Here is a 6,108-nt window from a genome sequence, read left to right as displayed (position 1 = left end):
GCCACGGCCTTGAGATTGGCCTCTTTTTGTTCCTCCCCCTCGATTTAACGTAGGTATTTTTCCACATGGAACTTGAGTTCATCCCTGGATCGGGGAACTATTCTTTGCAATTTTCTTGATAGGGGTCCAGGAAGCAGACCTTGAGCAAAGGCGCCTGTCACTAGGAATTCTTCATGTCCCAGGACATTCAGGGTAGCTAGCGTGAACCGATCATAGTAGTCACGGATCGATTCTCCTTCTTTTTGTTTGCGCGCCATCACGAAGTTGGCATCTCCTTTTCCTTTTATCAATTGCATGAAGTTGTTGTGGAAAAGGTATTTTAGCTGCTCAAAGCTTGAGACTGGCCTTAGAGACTTGAACCACTTGCCTGCATTTCCTGTTAAGGTGCAAGGGAAATATGTGCAAGTGAAGTGGCGATCCATCCTAAGAGATGTCATCATCCACTCGTAGTTATCGATGTGGTCATCTGGGTTTGTAGTGCCGTCATACTTTGGCATGTTTGGAATCATTGCATTGTGCGGGATCTTGTACTGCAGGAGTTCATGGCAGAAGTTGGAATTTACTCTTTGCATGGGGTTGTCCATGTATGAATATGGCATACCACCATAAGCCATGCGTTGCTTCATCTGGTAGGGGCTCGCATACATCTGGTTATGCATGGTTGTCTGCAAGATGTATGGCTGATACTGTTGTAGGTTTGGCTGTAACCCAAGGTTCTGGATTGCATATTGCCCTTTCGGAGGAACTAGATATGGGCTTGCTCCTGTGTACTGTTGTGTGTATGGGTTGAACGGATGACCGACTGTCATGAAGGGGTTGAATTCGGATGCTACCAAGGACTAGACGTCAGATCCATAAGGGCCAGGTCCATGGTTGGATGAAGTCTGCACGCATGTTACTTGCGGCTAAGAAGGTGCAAGGGTTGCACCTGGCGTCTGCTATACAAGTTGGTTGAAGCTCGACGGTTGCTGTGCAAATATCAAAACATGAGACAACCCTGCCATGGCAGCGTGTGGGTGGACCATTGAGGAATATTGTGGTCATGGTTGAATGGTGTGAGGGATCCAGGTTCCAGTGCCAAAAACGTGCAGGAAGGATTGTTGTTGCGATGCAGGGATCTCTATTTGTTACTTTATGATGATTTGTGGAGTTGTGGTTATGATTGCTATTTGTTGGGCTGTGCTGGTTGTTGGGCACCATAGATTGCCGACGTAAGTTGCCGCCGTTTTGGCTACAGAACGGGATGGTGTCTGTGAGACCGGTGTGCGGTTTGAGGCGTGCTCCTCCTAAACGGAAGTTTTCCTTCCATCAAGTGACTATATTGGGCACAACGGGCCTTGTACTTGTAACCTCTATTTGAGAATTATGAAATAAAGAATACTCTCCTTATGCCCATACATGTAGCTCACCTTGACCGAACCACGTAAATATTGTGTCTTTGGTGCTTTTAGTTTTGCTTGTTATCCACATTAGTACCTAACAAGGGTCATCAGAACTTGGCAAGTGGCATCATATTTGTTATGAGTCTTGACAAGTATCGTATGATTTCCTAACAAGTGGTATCAAAGTTGTGGTTGGTGTTCTGTTGATTGAAGATGGCATCTAACAAGTTTAATTTGGAGAAGTTCAATGGCTTGAATGATTTCATTTTGTGGAAGGTGAAGATGAATGCTCTTCTAGTTCAACAAGGATATGTGGTGGCACTGGAAGGAGAAGCGAAACTACCAAAGGACATGGTGGCTGAAAGGAAGGTGGATAACCTGGAAAGAGCGCATAACGCAATTCTTTTGAGTTTGACACACGAAGTACTTAGAAAGGTCATGGATCAAATGAGTGTTGATGGGCTTTAGGAGAAATTGTGTGACAAGTATCAGAACAATTCTCTGACGAACATGCTATACCAGAAGTAACGTTTGTATACTCTTAGGATGTCGAAAAGCACCCGAGTTAAGGATCATCTAGAGAAATTAAATAGGATCATCTTGGACCTACAATGTGTGAATGTAAAGATTGAAGATGAAGATCAAGAACTTATCCTCTTATGTTCGCTGCCGAATGCTTATGAGAATTTCGTTGATACCATGTTGTATGGTAGGACAAAGATCACTATAAATGATGAAAGGTTTTGAGCATTCTAACACTCCTCTGGTGTACATGAAACCCTAGATGCTTTGGATCTATGTTTTTTCTAATTATACATGCAATATTGTTTCCAAAGCATTAAGCCTAAAACTAGCATACAGATGACATAAACATCATAGAAAGGAGTTATAGAATTACCTCTTCGTTGTAGCTTGTAGTTTGGCCTTTAAGCGCTCAACACCAATAGTATGAATGCCTGAAATGGAATCACAACACACCTTTGGACAAAGGATGACTTTTGAGAGAATATCCTCACACCAAAATCGGCTCAATGATCTTTCAAGAACTGGTGCACAATTTTGGAGGCTAAGGGGCTTCTTATATAGTGTAGCTTAATTAGGGTTACACCATGCAAACCCTAATGTGCATGACTTTCCACATTCCTTAGGCTCCATGCGTTTTAACCTCCATGAAGTATCCATGGTTCACCACATGGGTTTAGCCCAACATAAAGAACTATGGATCACAAGCCTACTTTATAAGAATGAATGATTTACGAAATCAATCCCCATTTATTTAATTAGTCTCCTTTGATCACAAAATTAATTCAAAACTAATTCTTGATCAATACTAATTAAATAATATGATTTCATATTAATATATTAGAACTTATAACATAATAACAAATCATAAATAACCTCTTCTCAAAAGTCCATCCTATCAAATTGTCCTGGTGATATGCAACCCAAATGGACCATGCTACTCTCGGGTCAAGTACATACCAATTATAGTTATGGACTTAGACACTAATCCAATAAATGATGTGAAGGATTCTTTGATATCCAAGGAAATGAAAAGAACAATTTCAGTTAGAGAAGAGGTTTCCAGTTCCTGTTTGTTCGTAGACAGAGGAAGAACATCGGAGATAGGTGGATGTAACAAAGGGAATTCAAGTTCCGAATCTAAAGCCAACATCAAATGTTATAACTGCAAGGAAAATGGACACTTCGGAAGAGATTGTCCATTTCTGAAGAAAGGGAATAATGGTGTTGGACCAAGCAGCAACAATTCTGATGTGGTTCATGAAAATTCTGATGAACGGGATTATGGTGAAGTTTGGACAATATGTACATCTATTTTTGTTGATGCTTGGGCATTGGACTCTGTAGCATCCTATTATATGACATGTAATCATGACTGTTCCGACTCCTTCAAAGGTGGAATAGCACAGTCATGATGGGTGATGATTGGATGATCAATATCAAGGGAAGTGGCAAGGTGCAAATCAAGATGCATAATGGTATGGTCAGGAAACTGGATTGTTGGTTCGTCCTGGAACTTCGAAAGAATTTGATTTCTCTGGTCACTTTGGCTGTAACATCCATAAAATTCATGCCAAATTTAAACTTTTAAAAACATTTCAAATACCAAGAGTTATTAAAAATTTGTTTTCAAAATAGTTTTATATCAAAGTATCCCAACTTTCTTCTCAGTTGGTGGTTGCTCTCTTTGGTAAAAACCCCGACCAGTTTGCCTAAATTTCTCTTCTTTTTGCTTATTGTATTCATCGTAAGGCAGCCACTCCTTATTTGGTTTTCTCCAATCTTCATCGTATTTGTCCCCACTCAAATAGAAAACTTGAGCTTTCTTGTTTCCATATTCATCTATATTGCAATCCCTTGTCAAATGTGGGCCACTACATCTCTCGCAACCAACTCGAATTGCATGAATTGATTGGTCCATTTGGGTCAATCTTCTATCCATATTGCTGAGCATTGCCATCACAATAGCCATCTCTTCAGTTTGTGCACCTCCACTGCCTTTTATTCCATCACGCCCTGGGTTGTGATACTCACGAGAATGCCTTGAAAATTCTTCAATCAGCTCCTTGGCCTGATTTGGGTTCTTCTTTGTTAGTGGTCCTTGTGAGTCAAGGAGTTGTCTAGTCATGACATTCACCCCATCATAGAATATCGACATTTCTTGCTGAATATTGAGGTCATGTTGAGGACAATTCCTTAACAACCCCTTGTAGCGCTCCCATGCCTCGTACAATGACTCCCCCAGATTTTGCTCAAAGTTGGCAATCGCCTTCTTGAGTTTAGAGATTTTGGAGGGTGGGCAAAACTGGTCTAGGAATTTCTCACGCAATTGGGCCCATGTGGTGATTGTACCAGATGGAAGAGCCTTCAACCAGTCTTTTGCAGCTCCTTTGAAAGTGACTGGCCACGTCCTTAGCAAAGCTATCTCCCTTAGGATATTAGGAGTATTAAAATAACCCGCAATATCATTGACCTCGTCTAAATGCTTGAAAGCATCATCATGATCCTTCCCATAGAATGGGATATCCTTGAGTGCAGTAAGGATATGTCCCTTTAACTCGAATGTGGCATTGGTAGGAATCGTAGGATGTACTAAACCCAGCCCCACATCATCTCGAATGCGCTTCTTGTAATCCCCCATGGCCATCTCATCAATGATCACCATTTCGTTCTCCGGCTCGTTCTCGGGTTCACTAGTATAAAGTCCAAATTATGTTTCTGATTTGTACTCGGACTCATGTGGATTAGGAATTTGATCGAAGACTTCAAACTTGCTCTTTGAGGCTGAACTCAATTCTTCCGTTTTCTTTCCTGACTTCCTTGAAAAAACTGATTTCAGTTCTTGTAGAGGCGACTTCTTATTATTCTTTTTGTGCAGCGTAGACTCTGGATCTTCAAGCGGTGGCACCAAAGGTGTGTTCGATCCTCTGGTCATGAACACCTACAAAACAATCAAAATAAAAACGTAAATATGAACAAAAAAACTAAAAAAAAATTCCCTACTGATAGTCCACCACGACGTGGTAAAAGTTACCACCTCGTGTTGTCGCAGAAAAACTAACAGAAAAAAAACTAAAAAACTAAAAAAAAAAAAAACAAAACTCACGACGTGAACTTAAGGTTCACGACGTGATCCTAATACTGACTAAAAAAACTAAACTGCAAAAGTAACATTTTGCAGGTTTTACCTCACAAAAAGGATCGATCAATTTAAAGCAAACAAACTAATAATTAACTAAGTCGTTCCCTGGCAACGGCGCAAAAAACTTGATGTGCACAATAATACCCACTAAGTTTATAATTTATAACCTAACTACCTTAACTAACTAAAATGCACCTAGGCAGTGTACTTAGTCGAATTATAGAATAGTTGGGTAAGTTGGGTGTCGATCACAGGGAACGTTGTTAACTAATTTATTTATTTACTACTAAATTAACCTAATTTTAGAGCAAAAACGGGGTTTTATCTGATTTTGCAAGACCATACGAACTTAAATCACAGAATTCAATCAATTAATTAAAAACACTCATGTCTAGTTCGAATCCACTTCGTCCTTATGGCTAGCTAATAATTATGGATTATCAAGTTGGTTATTATTATATTAGTAATTTAAGTCTAACTTTACTAATTATTAATTAATTCATGTAAAACAATGTATGGTCCCACACAATTTAATTCTAGCAATTTAATATTCACTAAATCACTAGGTAAACAAGTTCATGCAGTTAATGGTCACTAAGCTACACAAAACATGTATTTAAGCAACTAAAGAAACAAACATAAGCATGCTAGGTAACGATAAATCAAACACAAGCAATTCACCAACTAAATAAATCCATGTAAAATTAAGCTATTCATAAGTTAGAAGCTTCATCTAGCTAGACAAGAGTAGCTAGATTCAGCTGCTCATAATAGCAACTAACAAACAAACACAAACTAAATAGGCAAACATGTTCATAAGTATCAAATAAGTAAACTAAATTATGAACCTCTACTCATTTGGTGTTGAAAACCTTTTTCCAGAACTTCTCCTCTACTAAAAATCATCTTCTGGAAACCCTCCAATTAGCCAAAAGTCTCCCAAGTCGTAATGGGCAAGGGAATTTATAGTTTTTTGATTTCCCGAGTTCACGCTGTGAATCATAAGGATTCACATTGTGAATATGAGATAAGCGTGTTAGACAAGGACTCTTTCACCCGCAT

The 6,108-nt window shown here is 39.4% G+C and overlaps 1 non-coding gene across 1 annotated transcript; it reads left to right on the top strand.

Moving 5' to 3' along the window:
* The first annotated feature begins 4,078 nt into the window (after positions 1–4,078).
* On the top strand, positions 4,079–4,185 carry LOC111920995 (small nucleolar RNA R71). Its single transcript, XR_002860043.1, has one exon. It is a non-coding gene; the product is annotated as a small nucleolar RNA R71 (small nucleolar RNA).
* The last annotated feature ends 1,923 nt before the right edge of the window (positions 4,186–6,108 follow it).

This window comes from Lactuca sativa, chromosome 8, assembly GCF_002870075.4.
Source record: "Lactuca sativa cultivar Salinas chromosome 8, Lsat_Salinas_v11, whole genome shotgun sequence".
Classification (NCBI taxonomy): Eukaryota; Viridiplantae; Streptophyta; class Magnoliopsida; order Asterales; family Asteraceae; genus Lactuca; species Lactuca sativa.
This window is presented reverse-complemented; position numbering and strand designations above follow the sequence as displayed.